We start from the raw sequence: 22,501 nt of genomic DNA on the forward strand, positions 1-22,501 counted from the left end.
TCCACAGATTTTATGCACAAGTTCTATGCCTCTGAACTTTCAGATCAAAACTAACATTCTGGTTTTCCTGGTAAGCATTCAAGAGGACAGTCTACTTCTATTTCTATTCTCCCTTCACTTTCACACTTACTCATCTCCTGATTTTTTTCCATCTCTTACCTTCCAACCATTTCTTCTGAGTATACAATCACAAATACAAACCATGTTTTTGGTCTCTGGGATGAATTAGAACAAGGTTATTTAGCTACTAGATTATCTCCACTTCAAATTTCAGAGATGTAAGAACATAAGAGGTCTATTAAAAAAAAAAAGGCAACCAGACACAACCCACCAAAAAAAAAAATCAAGCTGTTACTTATGAATTCACATTGACTTGGGAATCAGAATGGCTGACATGCAACTTGGAAGTAGATGTGACAAGCTGTTTCTCCTGAAAGTCACTGATTAACCTTACAATCTTATTGGGTGATTGCAGTGACACTACACATTAAAAGAGTGAATGCAGAAATTATTCTTGTATTTAAAAAGAAAACCTTTATGCCTACAGTGTGGAGAGCAGTGGATTTAAATAAACTCCAGTGAGCTACACCCAATGGAAGTCGCAGTGTCATCCATTTGTCTTCTGAAACAAGAAGGAATAAAACCCACTCTTTATAGTTAAATTGTATTGAAAAGTTTATGCCTACACTAACATGTAAGGTACTAGAAAAGAAATATTACTTTTTCTGATTAAATACAATTCAGGAGAGCTTTTGTGCTCTCTGATAATTTTCCTTCAACTACATGTTATTAAAAATTAAAATGGTTATGGAAAGGGGAGGAGGAAAAAGTATTCAAAACTTAACATCCAGTATTACTAATGCTTATTAGTTCTGTGCTGCTAGTGCTACATTCAACAATTGCCCAATTTTCCATCACCTTAACAAAGGCTTATTCATGCTGAACTGTGCTATACTTTGAACTGATATGCAAATTTACACAAAGGCAAAAAGTAAACATGGTGATTTAAATTAAAAAAAAAAAAAAAAAGAAAGCACAACCAAAAAACCTGCTGCCTCTTCTCTACGATAGCTGGGCTGTTTTGTAATGACCACTTTTGTTCCAGATCTTCAAAGTCAAGCAGGACCTTTTCTGGGACAGCATGTCCTAATTAAATTCATTTGCAGTGGCCCATTTTTAAAGATTCAAATTAAACATTTTTTTGGTATTCGAATGGCAGTTTCTAAATTCATTTATTATGTAAGAAGAGTTCTCCACAGACAATAACTGGAATTTCTGTAAAACTGTATTGACAAACACTAAAATATGCCTTATAATTCCCAATTTTAGCTATAAATGAGGTGTGTAAAATCATCTTATTCCTGAGTGACAATAGAGAAAAATGCCACAATTTCACAAGAGAACTCATAGAACAGGATCCTTCCTTTAAAAATTTCCCTAGGTAAATTGCAGCCACAGTGATGAGTGACTATATATTGCAGCAAAGCAAGTAGTTTGTTGTAGAATATCATAAGCTGAAAAAACTTAAAATGCCTTTTTTTTTTCCCTTCTTTGTGACCTTCAGGGAAAACATAGTATGGTTTACTGGCTGACAAGGATAAAGAAGGATTTAGAAAAATCCCTCTTTGGCAGCCTAGAAAAAAATTAGCCTGGATGAGGTTATCTATTGAAAACATAATTAAAAATAAAAAATCTGAGTCTCTTGTGGAGAGCATTAAGATATGGAAAACAGGCTACAGTGCCATTTCCGAAGTAAGAGCAGTGTTCCTGTTGGTGATGTGTGTTTTTGCAGTTCACTTGTGAGTCTGAAAAAAAACAGACTCAATATGCTAGTCACAACCTGGGAATTCAAAATTTACAAGTAGCCATTTTGTAGATTTCTTAAGTACTAGAAAATCAGTTTTGCTTTCCTTTAGGTTTCATTAAAAAGCTTTCAGTTACAACATTCTTTCAACCTTTGGCCATCATGGGAAACCTTAAGACTGAACAATATTTACTATAAAAGTTCCTGTAAGATTTCATATCAATCCAGATTATTACATCTTTGTCTAAACGAGCAAAAGGATTAAATAATTTAAAATTTAAAAAAATTAAAGAAATAAATAATAAAATCTAAGTTAAACTAATATTAAAAGTCTTTTGGTTACTAAAAAGGTATCATTTTATATCTTTAATTACTTAGGAGAAAACTTGAGATTTAAGGGAAGTAGAATTTGGGTCTAAGGACAAATTGATACCAGTAAGATTATCATGAATTTTATATTCCAGTTTATACTTCAGGAACAAACACGTACAGCTTAAATGGTTTATGGTGTATGAATGATTTATAGTGCTGGAGATAATGAAACCAACTGTGAAAGTGAGACTAAAAATAAAGCCTTTGAATGACAAGGATGTATCATAACACATTCCCTCTCACATATTGTCAGCCAAACACAAATAATATCCACAACTGCTCGTGATTTCTGATACATCTTTCAACTTACTCTTTTTATGATCAAATTATAATACTTGTCTTATAATGCTCTCTGGTAGCAAAGACCCTAAATCAAGTCCACATCTCTTGGCACTCATTTGTTATAACAGACTGCTCACAGGTTCTTACCGACCTTCATTTTCATGTTCCTTCCTGATAAACTGATAGAATTTATTTTTGTAACTTCCAGGACTATATTGAAGACAATTCAACACAAAACCAACTGTTAACAGGCTCCATGAGATTTTCAAAGACGTTTATCAAACAACAGGCAAGGGGCTTTTATTTGTTACCATTTGCTAAGGGAAGAAGCCTCACACATTCTGACAGCTGATGAATAAAACACTTTTGAAGGCTCTTCCTCAATACCAACTTGTCACTTATACCTAGGAGAGAAAGGGGTTTTGTTTTCAAAGCACAAAGCCTCCACGAGTGGTTCCATCAGGGATTCAGAAGCATTTCAATAGGAAATAAGCAGAAAAGCAACTTGTGTAAGAGATGTCACTTCTGGAGCAACTGTCTCCTGCATGGCTCCCATCAGTGGCACCACACGGATAGTGAGGACCACACACCCTAGCCTGCAATCACCATCCCAACATCTCCTCTTGATAGCCCCTCACAAGTCTGCTCCCTCTGCTCTGAAAGAGTTTATCATAAGATAGACAGTGTCACATCTCAGACTTGGTAAATTTGGGGTGAAATATTTTGATAAGTACTGCTTCATGAACAGCCCACTCTGTACTCATGATTTTGTGAGAAAACTCATTTTCTCTCCAGCTAGTCACCTAGTAGCATTCTTGACACAAACATCTACAGAAATTAGTCACAGCAGGAATGCAAGGCAACAATATATTTATTGCTGAGTGGATGTTAATTATAAGTTAGCTACTACATATACAAAGATTTTCCAGTAGGCAGCCAGAAGGTTGTCCACACATCAGTGTCAAACAGTCCAGACACATCTGGTCACAATACCTTCCCAAAAATCTTGAACCTGAACAGTGTTGGATACTCCTAAACCAAATTCTACTGGCACTTTGTTTTTATTTTGTCAAATCAGTTTCCCTTATTTACTAAGCTTCTTACTTCTTTACTACTTACTATCACAAATAATTTTGTAATGAACCATCCAAGAAACATTTATGACTTTTTGCTTATTCTCCCAACTCTCCAGGGAAGAAGCAGCAGATTGTCCAATTTTACTGCAGTATATATGATTGCTTTATAAAATGTAAATTGTAAATGTAAAATGTAAATTTTCCTCTAATTGTGCTGGAGAAAGTGATGAACATTAATGGTTACACAGTGGTCTCATATCAATCCAGAGATACCAATATTATCCATATGGTAAAAGCTACCAGAGTGGCATGCTCGAATCTTTGGCAGCTGCTTGTCTTCTGGGTGCTCCTAGAGGTGCACCAGCCATCAGGGAGCACTCCATGTGTGACAGCTGGCATCTTGACCCTAGGACACCAACACAGAGATGAGAAACGAGGCTCACTGAGATCCTGGCAGCATAGGAAAATGAGGAGTTGAAGAACTTAGGCTAGGTGGTTAAGCTACCCATGTCCAAAAAGCTCCCTTACCAACTGAGAAATATAAGCAGAGTACACTTTATAACAGATAAGTCACAAAAGTATGCCAAAAATCAGGAGACAAGTGGCTGACAGGTGGTTTTATTCCAGAAGATGAAAGCATCATCTGATGAGATCAGAGACAAAAGAATATACTGCATTTTGGCTTCCTTGTAAGTTAAAACCTGATAAAGACCAATATGACCAACTCAAATCTGCTTTACTTACAGGAATAAACCTTTTCACACCAACCTAAAGTCCCACAAGTAAGGACAATATCTCTACAAATGATGTGATGCCTAAGTATTTATTTTCAACTTCTTATATTAAAATTTTCAAAGATGTCAATATTACTTGGCCCAAACAAGAGATTTCAAAAGATTTACTCTGGATGAGATATCACAAAATAATCTGAGTTGGAAGGGACCCACAAAGATCAAGTCCAACTCTTCAACGAATGGTCTATAGGGAGATCAAACCCACAAATCTTGGTGTTAAGGTTAGACCCATGTTCTAACCAACTGAGCTAATCCTGTGGCGCTTGTTGTTTCTCACTAAGTTATTGGATTTATTTCCCAGCTTTTTTTTTCCTTACTGTGATTCTGCTCAGGAAAGAAAACAATAAAATATATGGTTTCTCTAAAATTAGACTGGGTTTGCACTAATTGTATCAATTAGTTGATAGAATTGATATTATACAAAAGTTGTAGTATCCACGTTCAGTCTTCTGAGTAAAAAGATACTACCATCCTACCTGAAAATACAGACAGAGATTAGGAATATCTAGTAGAGTAGTGAAACATCAGTAATAAAACCATTTGCTTAGAAGTTCATGAAAAAGTACTTGAAATCATGGAACATATATTTTAATTAAGAAAGTTAATTCTTCTTAATCAAGAAGTTAAAAATATTGTAATGCTTACTTATAAGCATTAAATAAAAAGAGACATAAAAAGAAAGTAGTAAAATAATCTAAACATTTCCAATAATCTCAAATATTCCCAAATGTGTGGATACTATAATGAAAATATCCACAGAACCTTGATTGGAATATACATTGCACCTCTTAAAATAAAAGTGTGTTTTAAAGAAATTCCCCTCTTAACTAAGATAAGCCAATCTATCTTTTTAAATGAAACACTTGTATTGTTGTGACATTTCTTAGTAACCCAAATCCCTTCTGCAGTCATGTTGATTTCAGGGCCAAGAGCTGACTGCTCTAATCAGCTCAAAGGGAATTCACAGAGCAGATCCTAAAACACTTCAACATTACTCTCTCCATATGCCAGTTTCTAGCAGAACCCGGTTTACCAACACAGTTAAGATTTGAGAAAAAGATAAATTAAATCAGCTCAATTTACACTTAAACAAACATAGAGATCTATTAGGTCAAGCTTCATTAGACACAAAAAACCCCAAACCAAAACAACCAAATAAAAAAAAAATAAAAAATAAAAGGACTTGTTAAGGCTATAGCTGAAATTCTCCTGGCTAGTCTGGTCATGAAATCATTACCTTGCACAAATTTACACGCTCCACTGATGCTCTCGCAGTTAAATGAAAGGCACGCCTAAGTTACCAAGCAATGAGTTCACAGTTAAAAACTTTTATCTTTTGATCTTCTTTAGGAGACAGAAGGCAGAAGTGTTCAAAACGTATTTCTCCTGTATCATAAGGAAGTCGAATGATGTATCAGTGACAACTATGTTCTATTTATTAAAAAATAGGTTATTATATAACAACTACTTGATAAAATACTCTAAAGCCTTCAGAAGCAGAAAGCATGCATCCCAAAGTATTCAAAATGCTGACAGAGCTCCCCAGCTTTGAATATTGCCTTAAAAAGGGTCCAAACAGTTACAAAGTAACATAATGCAAAAAGAGAAAGCAAATAGTTCTTTTAAAACAAAATCAGCCAACCAAAAAAAGGATAACCCACAGATTTACATTCAGTGTGACGCTGATTCTGCAAATGTCATAGAAACATCAACAATACATGCAATTATATACAAAAATGCAATATCTCAAATGCCAATAACTGAAATTTTTTTAAGACTGATTATCTTAATAATATATGAGGGGTTTTAATTAAAAATATGTTAACAAATATAAAACAGAACTTGGAATTCCAGACATGGAATTGCTAAACAGTACTGCTGAACAGGGGTTTTTTGGTGCTGCTGCAGTTTTCTTTGGTTTTAAGAGGGAGCAACAGACCTTTTTAGTCTGGACCTTTTGCTATGCTCAACCTTACAGAATCCAGAAGTAAACACAAAGTAATCATTAATAACAATTTATAATATTTGCCAATGATGAGGTGCTTTATTGTAAAGAGTGATAGGGTTTGATCAGGTGACACCTTAACGTGGTCTGCCCAAGAGGCATAACATCATTTTTATCATGGATTTGAAAAGAAAAATCAATGAAAAATTCCAAGCCTTACAGGTCCACTCTCTCCTGATATTCTTCCTGTCACACACCAATAAATGCTTCTTTATTATTCTTTTATTGTGATATCTGTTCAAACAAAATGGATTTTATTTATTAAATTTGCATTGAGTATTAAACACTAGAGAAAAATTCCTCAAGAAGAGACAAGTCCAAAGCTACATATCTACCCTTCAGAACTAATACATAATCTCTTTGTTATGAAGTAGTCTTCTTCCACCAGAACTGATTTAAGACCAACTGACTTAAGAGATTCCAGGGGAAAACTGAGGACTGCTTAGCTCTTGTCAGCACTTCACATATTTTGAAAACACAAAGAAAAAAAGTGCCTCTAGAAAGTCCAAGTAGGCAAACTTTATCTCATGTCAAATTTAGCCAAAAGTATTAGATACAGTGGATCTAGATCTTACAAAAGTGCATTTTTTTAGTCTCTAAATTTGCATAACCACCAACAACTATTAAGACTGATTGTATCATTAAAGACAACTTCAAGGGCTCAATGAGTTCACCCTGGTGTACTAAATCCACCAACTCTGAGGAAAGGCTCACCAAATGCTAAGAGCTCATTTTCTTCTTACTCTCCATTGAAATTCACAATTTTATGCAACATCAAAACTATCTACAGCAGAGACAAAAGTATCAGAGACCTGAGATTTCAGGATTTAAAGCATCAAACAGAACAGGATGGTTCCTGAAGGATCCTATCTTCCTAATAGCACATGTAATATACAGAATAATGGAGTGAAATTTTGAGAGAGAGATAAACTATTTTAGTTTCACTTGCTCTTTTTTTTTAGCAGCACAGTGTGACAGTGAGCAGCTAATGCTCTGTGACAGATTTTGCCTGGTGGAAGTTCCTTCCAGTAAGGGAGTCCTCATGGCCTATTTCTCCTTATGGCAAATTTTAAGCAAATTAAACTGATAACCATGTCTTGAAAAACAATCCTGAGGACAGCATTGCTAATAGGACCCCCAGAGGGACAGGGTCAATGCCAGCAGACCAACATGACAAGTCACAAGCAGTGTGGTACTGCAGAGAGACGTGCTGTGGATTGCAGGCATCAAGGCGATGAAGGAGCCAGCCATGACCTCAGGGAGATACAGGATGCCCATTAAATGGCAGTAAGATCTCTGCCAGCCAGAGAGGCACAGGCAGCCCTGAAGGGTCCTGGCTCCCCACCTCAGGCAGCTGCAGGGAGGACAGCAAGGCCAGAACATGCACCACTGCTTTTCACCTTTGGGTGACCAACATGTAGATCTCTCTCGTGGGTTTCCTCAAGTGCCTGTGAATGACAGCTGGTGCAAAAGCTGTCAGAGATGTTTCTTCACTGCTCAGGTGGCCCTGAGCTTTAACAGAACTGCAGCTCTGGCCACTGTTTGTCCTCCTGAAGCCACAGTGAGGGTCCCTGTCACAGGTCTGCCCACAGGCGAGTGACACCAGAGCAGGTCAGGGCTTTCCAACACAAGGCTCATGGATAACATGCTGCCCCAGAAACTTGTAGTAGTGCCACAAGCAACAGGACAACAAAAATGCCAAAATCAAGAGGTTATGATCTAGATCAACCAAGAAAGTGAAACATTTTTCACAGCAAGGGACTGAAGAGGGATCAGTACTGCAACATTGGCCCCTGCAAGATACCAAGCAAGGACAAATTCGGCAAACTTGTCACACACAGAACACTTAACTTGAAGTCAGCTGATCATATGAGCTGATCAAATGCTAGCAAATGATTAAATTTCAGCAGTTTTTCATCCTATTTTGCATTAAAGCCAGAGGGAAACCTGTAGCAAGAACAATTTACTGAAGGAAAGTAGTTCAGGTCTCATCTAGAGTTTAACAGTGTTCGGCACTTTGTCTACAACTTCTGGTTGGCTTAAAGTGAAGGCAGATGTTAATCTTACCCAGAAAGGACCACAAGGATGTGACACATCATATCTTCAAGTAATGTGTCAATTTTTATAAGGCTAAAACAATCAGGAATATACAGAAAAGCAAGTCTGTTTCAGTGGGAATGATATATAATGCAGGAAAACAACAACCACTTGCAGAAAAATGCCCATCCATTAAACTATTCCTTTTTTTTTTTATGTTGGAAATTAAAATGCTAGATCCTTCCTCTTCTTACAGACCCAGTATAATATAATTTAATAAATACTAAATTGTTAATCATGGGGTTAGTTTTTAATTATCTTTCATATGATAAATACTCAACGACTCTTTCATTTCTCCATCTTAATTATTTTGATTCTTTCTAACACCAACAAACATTGCATTCAGATGAGGAGCTATGGAGAAAATGGCATAATTGAAGAAGATAGGCAACCTTTCTGGCTTATCCTGGCTCCTTCTAAGGCCATTGATAAGAAATCGCACTAGCCTCAGCCCTCTCAGGCTTTTGACTTTGCCTACAAAGGGGAGTTTTTCATCTTGTGCTGCCCAGAGAAAAGCCTATTAACAGACAGCAAATCAAGAAGCACAACTCTTTAGAGCTGACAGGTGAGATTAAATCAAGATAATTCCCTACACGTATTTCTACTGTTATCAAAAATCTTCAGACTAAGTCTTGCCATCACTCAGATCCAGTAAACGGGACCATTTCAGGACACATGCAGACATTTGGTTCTTCTAGAAAGAAGCAACTTTTGCCAGAATGAAATCAAAGTGCAATTATTCAACAAGATTAAGCAATGCTTTTTCATTCTTTTTAAAATGAAATGCAGATGTACCCAATGTACTTATAATCAATACCACACAGGAGGTAACTGAAATTTACTCAACAGAGGCACTTTGTTGCACTCAGCTGTGAGGAAAACAACAAGAATGTCCTCATCCACCACAGACTAAGAGCCATATTTTAAATGTGCTTATCAATTCATACCATGGAAGGACATCTGAAGACACAACTACCAAGAAGTAACAATATGGAACATCAACACAGCCCTCTGAATATCTGACAGGCTGTAGGTATGACATAAAGCAGTATTAGTACTGCTCTCTCAAACAAAATACTTCAACACTTCACAGCACATGAACAATTTTGACCTGGGTCTAACCTTCCCCTTTACCACAAGCCCACGGACAGTATTCAGTTGCCAGCAAGTCCCTGCTGCTTTGCTATGTAAGAGCAGGGGACATAGGACAGAAAAACTTGTCTCTACCCCCAGGTGAGGATTCACAAATCCCACAAAACATTCCTATGCCTTCACCAAACCCCCATGCTTATGAATACATTTTGATGGCAGTGTTGGCACCTGTGATGAATGCACACACACAGATATTGCTTGTCCATATGCAGTTCCTGTACCACGGGGAACTACTTTTAAGAAGGTATGAATGCACCTGGTATTTCTTCAACTAAATCTTCTCAAGATACAATAACAATTGTAGAGAGAACAATGAGAGACAGGTGAATGGAGAGGGCAAAAATTTTGCTGATGTGTGCAGACTGGGCTTTAATTATATTTTCCAGTTGTGGAGCTTCTCTAACAGAGAGCTACTTCCAAAAACTTGCAAAATTACAGTGAACTCTTCAAAAATCACAACTGCTTAACTCCACTGAAGCATAAGTTAAAATTACAGAGCTAGAGCTTTACAAATTTAAACTTCATAAAAATTAATATATTCCAGGGTCCCTCAAAAAATTCCTCTCTCCGGGTGAATCCACACTGTGGATTTTGTTTGGGTGGATATGGGACTATTAAAAATTTGTTGTGATGCCAGCTGCTACTTTTAAGCACCTCAGTACAAGTCTCAGATTTGGTGGTCCCAGAATGAGCTCTCATACAACACTGACACAATTTTAACAGGAGGAAGAATGGCTACAAAATTAGATTGGAAATTTTCTGCAATTTTACAAAACTGGCAGTATAATGATTAAGCAGGATATATGAAAGTTACCAGCAAGGCTAAGATTAAACGTGTCTGTGCTTTTATGTTGATGCTAAAACCAAATACATCTATAAAGGAAATGTATTAATTCATTACAATATATCATATAAATGTATAATATGGATATACGATATCCAAAATATAATACATATAATCTATCTCTAGATAGATGTGTTTATATATACACTTCCACATGTAAGTGAAGAAGAAAAGGTAACTGTTAAAAAAGTGATAAAGAAGGAAAAACATACCTGCTAATAATTCAGAATGATCAAAGTTGCAGAAGGCTCTCAAAACTGCAAGTGTAGAAAGTTAAATTATAGGTGAAATCCACTGCCCATAAATGTAAAGTAATGTGTTAAAAAATACACACGCACACACAACCCCAATCACATATAGCTGCTCTATAGCAGCTTAGAAGGATGACATTTAGAATCATCAAGGACAACTATCTGAAAATGCCACCTTGACGTCCAGCAGCTGAGAAAAATCTATCAGTTTTGGCAATGGGACTGAGTAGGAGGAGTTTTAATTGGAAAAGGTTTAGATAGCAAAACGAGAATCATCATAATGTGACTTTATAAAAACACACAGCTCCCTGGTAGCTCAAATTCTGGTTGCTGTTCGCTTTACATCATTACAGAGATGCAGAAGAACTAGAAAAAACATGGGGCATAACAACATGGATCCAAAGATTATACTGTGACTTACTTAAAAAAAAGTATTTTTCATCATGAAATAGAGACGCACACAGAGTGACTGCAGTAGAGGTCCATAAAATCTAAGGGTATTAAAGAGAAATTGAGGCTCATGAACTTGAGGTTATTTAATAAAATTATTGACAATTTCAAGTGCAAGGAACAGTTATTTTACAGATGCTTAACAGTTTTGTGGAATTCATTGTCACAACATACTCAGAAAGTCAAATGCTAAAAAATGAGGATTATAGAGGGTAGTAAAGTATAAATCATTAAACACGATGTGCACATGGAGATTTAGACATGGAACACAACAAACTGCCAACCAGTAGAAGCTGCTCTTCCAAGTAAAAGATCACTTTATGCTACCTCCATTTATTACACACTTTTTTAGGAATCAATTATTTGCTAGTGTAGAAAATTTCCAACTGTACTCTGGATCCTTTCTATTCCCCAACATTTCTAAGTTCAAAAATATTTAGATTTTACAATTAAGTAACTTTAGTATTGTATATACTTTGAAGTTAATATTCTTAGATATATATTTATTGTAAATAATCTAACCATCAAACATATAAAAATCTCCCTTATATTGACAAAAAAAAAATTTTTTCAAGGTACCTTGAAGACCTGAAGGAATTTTTTTATAATGTATCAAGAACAAGAGAGAAAAAAGTGAGTCCAGTAAGCTATTTATAGGTAACAAAAACAGTTTTTGAACTTTTCAAAGTTAAAAAAAAAGTCCCCCTATGTTATGACTGGTGCTATATTTTTTACATATTTTAATGCATACAGTAACCTGAATTCCCCAAGGCAATTGACTGTATTTGCACATAAATTGAGGACTTGGCTAAGCCTAAGATGGCCCTACTCAAGGTTTTGTTTCCATTGACCCAGAATGGCATTTCTGGTGAGTAAGAAATAGAAAGCAGAAAAATAAAATCATTACGGGCAATACAGGTTTCTACAGTAGATTTGAGAAACTTGTAACTAGAATTAAGTCTAAGTCATGCCACAAGAAAATGCAAAAGGACTGTATACACCAAAGAAACCCTACAGTCTCAAAATGTCATCACACAAACTCTTACAGAAGCATCAGCACTACAGAAAGTTCACAGCTGAGTTTCTTTTTTTTATATTTTCTAAGTGACTCTAAGGGGGAAAGTTTTCTAATTTTAAAGAAGATACAACAAAATTACCTTAAATCATTACCCAAATGATTACTTATTAGGAACTGGTCACACTGCATGTTTGTATACCTTAAACTGCAGTCTAGTCACTTCTAGTCTTTGCATCCTTCAGTGTCCAAGCCGCATCTTAAATACTGAATATTACTCATTTAAGCTTATACATTAAATACTCATTTAAGTTTATACATATAGTTAAAAGAACTAACAACAGCAAAAGAATGTGTTTCACATATTGAAGACTGTCAACTTATTCTCTTCCTGTAATCTTGTCACACATGATTTTCTGTTGGAGAACTGTTCTTCAGAAGTATCACACACACAACTAATGACTATCACCTTAAAAATGGTTATTTAAATTATTTACTAACAGATGTCCTCTTAAATTATTAATTTCTTTTGGAACTCCATAAAGCTTTATAATGAGACTAGTTAAATAAATGTTTTAGCTGTGACCTGAGGCAGAATTTGTTCCAAACATCATCCTTAGACTGATAAAGCCTGAAATCAGAAGCCCAGTTCTACTGCACTGTAACTCTTTTTCTAGAGTATGTGAAGGAATTTTCTACTCATTAACATATTTTCTCATTTATATTTCCAAAAAAAAGTCTCCTTTTTTTATGAGAAACAAGCAAACAAAATGAAAAAATTAATTTTTAAAATTCCTCACAAAGTGTTTTTATCCAAAGCCACTCTTCCCACACCACATGCACTGAATGGCAATTGTCTGCCAGGCTTAAGCTGTGGTTGACTCCATGTAATGACATTACATTAGGAAACTGCTTGTTGGGCTAACCACAAGATTATACAGAAAAAAAAATTTTAAAAAAAGAGAAACACAGAAGTTAAGCAACAAAAATATTCTAATTACTTCAGTTTGAATAGCTTGATTTTACTTTTACAAGATTACAGTACGTGTTGTTAGCCTTCATTGTCTGTACTTTTTATTTGGCAAGTAGGACAAAAAGTAATAGAAAAGTGCTTTTGTTTTATCAATAGCACTTTTATGACAAGTTATGCCTCAAGCATACACAAAGATCTTGCAGCACTCAGATTGCAGGTATGTAATGCCACTGCTACCCATGAGTAAAACTTCTACTCTTAATACAACAAATTCACAGTAGAAAGTTGATTGTAGCAGAACTGTGTAAAAGACTTGCTCTTTTCCCAAATAAGTTTGCTTCAAATGAAGCTGTAACTCAACTAAGCAGCTAGACCAGCAAATCTGCTGCTGTCATGAGAGTTAAAATGCTCTCTTCATGTCTTGACAGGCTTCTTTCCAAAATCAGAAGAAAAAAGTGATAATCTCAAGTGTTCCTGAAAACTTTTGTGGGGCAGGCAAAACTGTATCTCAAATGCACAAGATTTTTCTAACTCAAAAGCACATTTGTTACAAACTAAAAATCAAAGTTACTTGAAAGAGAATTGCCTAAAAAGCACTGCAATTTAACATACTGCAAATGGTCTAAAGGGTATATAAAAGTTGTCCAAGAGGGCCCCTAAAGAAAGGCTTTGCATTGTCTTTGGTATCAGTTGATCAGATCACGCCTTAATTTTCTGTGTACTGGATTATTTGCACACCCACTTTCCTCCTTTTTCAAGTGGACCTTGTACATGGTCATAGGAAAATCGTAAAGCCTGACTAAATCAGCACACAAAACACCGAATTACAACAAAATACTAATGTCAGTCAGTGCCAAAAATCCTGAGTATCAATCTCCTTTTTGATCACTACAGGTTCTCATATATAAAAAAACAGAGGATAGGCCATCCTTTTATGCAGACAGCTTACCAAAATAAGAGCTGTTGGAACTTAGTGAAGGATTGTGAAAGCATGGAGAAATTTAGAGAGTAGAGAACAATCTAGATCAGCAAGAGGAAAAAACTGTTGTAACTAAGGGTAATTACCTCTTCTTTCACAAACTTTTTTTGTATTGCGGTGGCCATCCTTCCACTTTGGAAAAGTAGTAGTTAAAAAATCAACACACCAAGCCACACCACTAAGAGGCATCCCAATGTCATGTTTTTAGTAATACTATTCACTTTTTTTTTAATTAAGAATAGACTGAAATTTATGTAAAATTATGTAAAATACTCTAAGTCAGACAATTTGAGTCTCCTGTGATGAATGAGTTGGAAGTGTAAGAGGCAAAAGGTCTGGATTGTGATCTCTTTTCTGAGAAATTGTAGAACATTAACATAGTTGGAGGCAAAGTTCAAGCAAAACACTACTGAAGACTTGTGAAACAAATTCAAGCAATAGCACTTTGCAGCACAGTATCAGTGCTATAATGATCTTGATCTTTAAAAAAGTAAAATAAACTTTTGCTTCAAAAGTACTCAATTCCTTTACTGAAAAAGCAACAAAACACTAAAAATCATCAGGAACCACTTTTCCAATGTACAATACCTTCTTTATAGACACATGCCTGGCTAAACGCAACTTGAGCCTCCTCTGCTCTTCCACAGATAAAATTATAATAAAATTATAAAACAGTCCCTAACTCAGGAGTACATTTAATATATGAATTGTTAGAACAGGATTAAATCAGTGTCCCAACATCAACATTTCTATGCATAGAAAAAGTTTATAAAGTACGATTTTTCCTTCAGCCCAGTTTCTGAAGTCCTAGTTTAAAAATATAGGTCAGGTTTCTACTGTCTCCAAGCTTTTTCAAAGTCAGCTTGAATAGTGCAAGCCTGACCCATTTTGAGTGGGCCTTTCAAAACTAAAATAATAAATTAGTCAGGTGGCTGCCATCAATTTTCATAATATATTTTTTCTGCATTAAAGGTCTCACATATGAAATATATTAGCATTTGAATTCCATACTCTGAAAAGATTGATGCTAAGAACTCACATGCATTTAGTTCTGTGTTTTATTTAATAATTCCTAGATTAAACAAGTGTTAAAGCTTGAGCACAACAGAAAAATCATTGCTTTTGCTGATCATGGTCCACTAGTTCTATTGAAGATAAAAAGAAACACCAAAAATCAATACATATAAAGTTAATATTATATTATTATTGCTATACTGCTTCCTTCTTTTGGGAAGATAAATAATGAAAATTCTTTAACTCAGTTCTAGGATCTTCTTTCACTAGAACTTGGAACAGAGGAATGAGATGCATTAGGATACAGTTATGGACAAACTTCTAGTTAGTAAAACTGACCTAAATACTACCCCATGTGGAAATGTCAATTGGAAAATAATTTTCTTACAAATTTCATCCAAACATTTCAGTGAGAAGAAAAATATTTCCACACTAAAAGTCACATTTTCTGAGACATCTTTAAAAATAGTTTCATTTTGATTTTTAAACAATTTTATTCTGAAAAACAGTTATCAGGATTTTTTGGTTAATTTTTTTTTTTCTGGCTGAGTCTGCCTTAAATCCAAACCAACTGTCTGTGCAGCAAAAGGTGGCATATATTAGTCCTCTCTAGAACTTCCTGTTAATACATTTCAAAGTGTTATTTCAGGTATAAATAAGGTGAATTTCTTAATATATACACTGCAGATTTTCTCTGAGGATAACTACTATGAGAAATTCAAGAAAAGTTAACTGATAAGAGTTGCTCAGGTAAAAGAACTTTCATAGACTGAAAATTGCTATCTATAATCTTGGCACTTTAATCTCTCAGAATATGAACTAATGTTGTATCTAGAATGCAGCTCATTATTAATAGTTAAATACCTTTAAATGGAGCAGCTTTGAGGATCACATCCAATATCAATAGCTGGCATTTATATAAGGTTTTCATTTTCAAGGACAATGATACATGGTCCATCAATCTGATAAACATGCACATGTACCTATAGACTTCCATTTGCATTCAAGCACATCATTAGGATTAGAAATATATATCCATTCATAAATATAAACACATAATCTATCAACTTAACTATAGTTTTTCAGATTTCAATACATAAGGATAGGTGACAGGCCAAAGTATAAATCAGAGATTTTAATGAAATTGTATGAATTAATTGTGGAGAACATCATCCAGTACTATCTGCAGAAAAAGTTATATCCTAAGGTGACTTCTGTGCAGAAAATAAACAAAACAATCTTCTTTTTTTTTTTTTTTTTAGGTTCTGAAAACATGGGGGGAAAGTAAGACAAGATTCCAAAGCAATCTTGGATAAACACTGTTTGTGCAATTTCACTTAATACAGGATAAACATTTCAGTCAAGTCAGATTTTCACAAAGACTTACTTGAAAACTCTCAGCCAAGATCTTAAAAATTTCCATCAGGTTATTTTTAAATGAGATACCCAGGTCAGACTCTTTATAGCAGACAAAACACGCAAACAAAATATATTAAAGACAAAAATAAAAAGTTCTGTTCAAAGATTTCTTATTTAGCTAGCAGCACTAGTTGACCTTCAGGGAAATTGATTATGCTTGCTATGCAATATTTGAAGGGTACATTGTATTGCAATTTACCTCTTCCACTTGTATGTCTCCAACTGTGCAGATTGAACTTGACCAAAACATCTAAGGAAAGGACAGAAAACAATTTACCATTTAAAAAAAAAAAAAAACCTCTAAAAAAACATAGGTTAACCTTTTCCTCAACACCAGCTTATGACTTCCAAACAGTGAGGGCAAAATCCTACCGCTGAAGCAATAGGGAACTTTAACACCAATTTCAAGACTGTTGGATATCATCTGTCAAACTAAGGAAAGATGTAAGGAGTTTCATTTATTACTTATTTAAATAACTACTCTTTTAGCAAGTTGTCCATTTTTTCAGACACTGAAACTAAGCAAAAGATTATTTTTCCACAATTACTGTAAAAGCCCTCCACAATCCAACATTTGCAGTATTGCATCTATTTCCAAGTGTAATGACCCTCAAAATCGAAGATGGATTTTGGCTTTACTCTGATCAATACTAATCTCCAAGATATATTGGACTTCACATTGACCTAAACAAAAAGGTCATTATATGTATATTAGTCAATTTCCAAAACATTTATTACATTAATTTCAGAGACCACAAAAGGTGTATTGTTACAATTGTTTCTATCTATCATCCTTAGTAAGATTTACATGCAACTGATAATTCATATAATCACATTGTCACTGTAGTGCATTTCACAAAATGTCTTGATCTGTTACATTATTTTAAGATTAATCTTTTTATATGTAACTAATTGTATCTAATTGGAGGAACACCACCATATTATATAGTTACTGGGCCGTTGGAATCCAATCTTACACATATTGAAGTCAATGGAAAAATACATCTTCCCTTCAATAACAAACCTGAACTCTTGAAGACTGAGGGGAGTCTAAGATACTGCATTTATGCTTTAAGTCCCCCAAAAGCAAAGCTGGAGAAGCCTTTTCAATTAAAGTACTTTGAGCAGCACATTTTTAAAAGAAGAATCACAGCACCCAGAAGTCTATTTATATAAAGCTCATTTTTTTAAACTACAGATTTCTGATTAGTTTTTTTATTATATTGGCTAATTTCAAATTAGGATTATAAAAACTACACATGCATTAAGGCAGATGATAACATAATGACAAAATTGTTAGTGACTAATCTGGGGTAGGCTCCTCATCACTTTTATTCTCTTTCCTCAAACAAACAAACAAAACTAAGCATCAAGCTCTCCCTCAGGTAATTTATCCTAAATTAAATAATTTTATAACCTGAGATTTTAAACTGAAGTAATACTAAACTCTCCATGAAATTTCTGTCCAGAAGTCTTAATAAAAATCAAATATTTGTAAGTTCCCCATGGACACTTCATTACAATGCTAATAGACCTTATACACTTAGAATTTTCACCCAGCAGCAGCATTTGCTTAAAAATTCAACTTTAAACTTTCCACTGCCTTAGCTCTGGGGATGCAGATACTAAAAGACACAAGAGTAAGCAGAATAAAGTAAGTAGTAACCAAACCGGAGAAGTTGCTAAAAAAATTAACAATAAAACCAAAAGAATGGACAGTAATTGAGTGAGGACATAAAAAGCCAGAGAGGAGGCAAATAATTTCATAAGCATAATGAGATATTTCAAAAAAGAATCATTCAAGTTTGCTAAGATGGTTTAAACATGGCTCTCACAGTTTTCTTCACTCTGGCCGGGGTGAACATGCCCACACTTCAAACTCAAGTCTGATGACTTTTGGATTTCCACTTCCATACTACTACTACCACCACTGATCTTCTTGGGCCAGGGAAGAAAAAGAGGCTAGTATCACCTACCTTTCTCCATTTGGAACCTATGAGATTTAAAATTACCCCTGTAAAGTACCTTTTTACTAAACAAGATTGTCAGAAGTAAATTCCTTTCTACACAAACAAACAAGTAGTCCCTAAGTACATGGGTTACCTAGGTATCCATCAAGAGATAGAGCAGCTTTTTCCAAATTTTGTCATCCTGAATTGAAGCAGGAAGAGTATAGCAAATACTCTACTATGGTTGCTAATGGATTAATCCAAAAGACATCTCTAAGGAACAATGGAGAGCTCAATAGAAGCCTGTGCTATTACCTGAAATGCGAGTAGTTCCACTGAAGATGCTGGCATGCCACACAAAAGCAAAGTGATCCTCACAACACGAATAGAGAGAGAGGAAAAAAAGAACAAGATTCCTCAGACTAAAGCTCTTCTAAATTTGTCTCCTTTTCTTTTAAAATTTTCTGTTATTATTGTCAGAGTTTCAGCTCCACAAACTACTGCATACATTTTCTTTGTTGCCCTTTGCACATTAGGATGAAAGAAGAATGTCTAAAAATGCCTACATTTCCCATTTTTTCATATTTCTTTATTAAAGGACTCTGATTAGAAATCATTTTGAATATTATGTGTTTTCAGAATGAACTGATAAGAGTGTCAGGCCACACAAAGGGGGACCCAGTCCTAAGAACAGACTGAGGAATAAGAGAGCAGGACAGATTTATGTCCCACTTCAGGCAGCCCAGAGGGCTCCTGAAGGAAAGACAAAAGAACCAAGAATAGAGAGACAGGCTTCACACAATGTGGCATTAGCCTGCTAAGTAGCAGACAAGTAGCTTAAACCTGACGTAGAAGAGAAGTTCACTTGAGAGGAGTTAAAAGTTGGCAAGCACCAAAAAGGAACAAAGAGTTTCTGAAGCTGCATTTTAAACAGACTGAAAGGCAGTCGGATTGGCATGTTGCATGGCATGACATTCAGGGCTTTGACAGAAGCTAAATACAACCATTCCCTGAGCACATATGATCCCTTCTGGAAAACAGACAAACTCCATCTCAAAACTTGTGCTGTACTTCCCCACCACTCTCTGCTACTACTGAGTGTTTCAGAACCCATGTGGTCCAAATCACAGGAAATACTCAGTTGTTCTCATGACAGCAATGTCCTTTATCCAAAGCCTCTGCTTCCCTTCTGTTGATCCCCTCCTGGGTTTGCAGATGGAGTCCATATCCTACACAGCTTTCATTTCACTTGGTCAAACAAATCACGATCTCCCTTATCTCTGTATGACCAGACCATCCTGTTAGCTCTTTTCAGCACCTGACCCAATTTCAATTATTTCTTCTTAAAGATAAGCAATTAGAACATTTCATCTCATCGTAAGTTACTGTGAGTTTACGCTATTATTTTTGTTAGATCTTTCAGAATCCTCTCTACTTGGGCATCATAAGGTTAGATTTTCATTGTCCTATTACTGTTATATTGCCCATCCAGGTGAATATTTCCTTTATTTTTCACCCAAGTTTCTATCACAGTAAAATCTTATACAGATTATATATTCATGTGAATATGAGGACTAATCAATTAATTGCAACATCATTCAAATACCATTCAGGAACTTGAACATCTTTGCCAAATATACAACAGAGGAGAAAAGGACAACTGTGGAAAGAGAGCCTTGGTTTTCATATATAAATATCATGAAAGTTGCTATACATCCACACAGCACCAGTCTACCATATGAAAGTTAAAGTGGATACTCAAATATATACTCAAATACTCAGTAATTTTCAACTCATAATATGCAAATTACTTCCAAGTGGTCTAATACACACAATTAAAAGAAATGGGCCTACTGAAACCAAGATTTAAATGGTAACTTGATTCCATTGGAAAAATTGTTCATGGTCTACAAACCGAAATAAATTTGAGAACCACTTCTTATATTATTTGGGTACCTTCTTTGTATGCGGTAATTTGAGTTCAGGGCACAGTTCTGACACGTATTTTGAGCTGATGATAAATGAAACTAATAGCTCAAAGAAGATACTGAATATATTTAGCTCATGAATAGTTCTACTTCTGGACGGAAGAGTAACTTTTACACCAGCACAATCCAGAATAGCAGACTGAACCCTGTGATATATGTTCATATTAGCATTCTAGCTCATCTTTTCTTGCATTTCTTTCATCACACATTCAATCTTGGTTTCAACCTCTGTCCTGTAAAAGTCACAAGTACAGAAGAAAGTAATAAAAGAAGCATGATTTTTTTTTCATACTATTAAAGAAACAAATCCTAGTATATCTTTTATATTACCTACACATTGTCTTTTCTCCCTAATGAAATAGAGTTGGAGAAAGTAGACTATTCTGTGGATAAGAATCAAATTATTATAGTTTTGCAGCTGTTAAGAAAAAAGCTAAAATGCATTCTCTTCCTGATTACATTCTGAATACATTTGGGATACATTGATTAACTATTGATTAAGTGCGATAAAGCAGTGACTCACACCTCTCAAATTTAAAAAGTTCAGGCAGAGATAAGTGAAAAGGTATTTCACCCCATGCACATTAGCCAAGTAGTTACCAAAGGAATTACGAAGAATGGAAAGCATAGGATTTTACTACTTCAGTTGAATTCGTTAATTCAACAAAATTTTTAGTATCAGGTATAAACTAATCCTTAAAGTTATCCCTTTCTCTTCTGTCCACATTAGTGTTTCAATAGGATCCAAACAAAAACTTTGTTGTTCTCATGGGGATTTGAAGGAGGGCCTAACTGCAGCAATCCTAGTTCCCTTCTCCCTCTCTTACACTCCATATGACATCTGTAACATATGGAACACTGACATGATATACAATTACTATGTCAGAGTATTATGACTTTGTCAACTTCCCACTACTGCCCCTTGTCATAAAATGCACAGTGTGGGAAGTGCAGATCCAAGTGCCTAACCACAGCTGGAATTTCTGGTATACTGTACTGCCCAGTGAAATGAATTATAAAATATCAGGAATAACACGATAGGTGCTAAAGATGCTCTAAATTCCTTAGTTTACAAAGAAAAGCCATCAACAATATTAAGCCTTTATTTGTTCCAAGGACATAAAGAAGTGATGAAGTAGAGATAGTGCCATCTCACCAGAAAACTTGTATTACTCCAGAGTAGCACCATAAACCCAGTGAAACATCTGATAACTTCATGTAAGAAAAAGAAACATCTCTACAGTCCTGCTGAATCTCAAGACAGAACAGGTCTCACAAAATTAACCAGTCACAAACATCTGGATTTTTTTTTAAAAGTCTTAAAATTATTACCTATTATTATACCAATGGCCTTAAGAGAAACCAAGTCGTTTCAAAACAAAGCCAGTAGTATAGCCAAAACAGCACCACATCATGGACAACTTGTACCTAAAAAAAAAAATCACCTGCTCCCAAAGCACAGCATGCTGTTCTCAAGCGACTTTGATAACATTTGTCTCCCACTATCTTCCAGATGTCCTCCAAGAGACTGCCAAGAAAAAATGGCTTTTTCAATAGTCTTTGGAAAAGAGGACTACAGTTCAGAAAGGACAGGATAGGTCCAGTGACTTTTATGTAAGTAGCATATAATTTTACTATGTTATCCTACAAACATTAAAACTAAAGGATGACCTGATCAGTCTTTAGAAAGTGAACATTTTTAATGAAGTACAAGAGTCTGTTAAAACAACTTTCTTCGGTGGAGTTTTACTGAATCAAGTACCTATTTATAAATTGTTAAATGCAGCCACATCAAAAATATCACTAAGAATTAAGCATCCCAACCTCAGTGTTGGATATTAAATAGTGCATACAGCATAGAAAACTGCATCCATAACCCAGAACTGGTTGGTTTTTTCCATAATATCACAGATTTACATTTCACTTAGGCTGAGTTATTAAAAGGAAACACCATCGACTTGAATTTTACTTTATGCCAACAGCATTTACTGTAAGAGTTATTTTCTTTTTTAATTATACCTTTTTTTTTACTTTCCT

General features: G+C 35.1%; 1 protein-coding gene across 8 annotated transcripts in view; it reads right to left on the minus strand.

The window, feature by feature from the left end:
- THSD7A (thrombospondin type 1 domain containing 7A) overlaps window positions 1-22,501 on the minus strand; it is a 282,013-nt gene that overhangs the window by 258,470 nt on the left and 1,042 nt on the right. For 4 of the 8 annotated variants that reach the window (XM_027639110.1, XM_027639112.1, XM_027639102.1 and 1 more), the window contains exons 1-2: window positions 21,910-21,992; window positions 16,727-16,777 (exon numbers count right to left, since the gene is read on the minus strand). The exons of 2 other annotated variants lie outside the window; for them this stretch is intronic. The gene's annotated coding sequence lies outside the window, so the exon portion shown is untranslated. Of the gene's footprint in view, window positions 1-10,638; window positions 10,718-16,726; window positions 16,778-21,909; window positions 21,993-22,501 lie in introns of those variants that run through there. 2 more of the 8 variants (XM_027639107.1, XM_027639104.1) reach the window with 2 other exon arrangements.

The sequence above is a fragment of the Corapipo altera genome, unplaced genomic scaffold (genome assembly GCF_003945725.1).
Source record: "Corapipo altera isolate COAL_440 unplaced genomic scaffold, ASM394572v1 44, whole genome shotgun sequence".
Lineage (NCBI taxonomy): Eukaryota > Metazoa > Chordata > Aves > Passeriformes > Pipridae > Corapipo > Corapipo altera.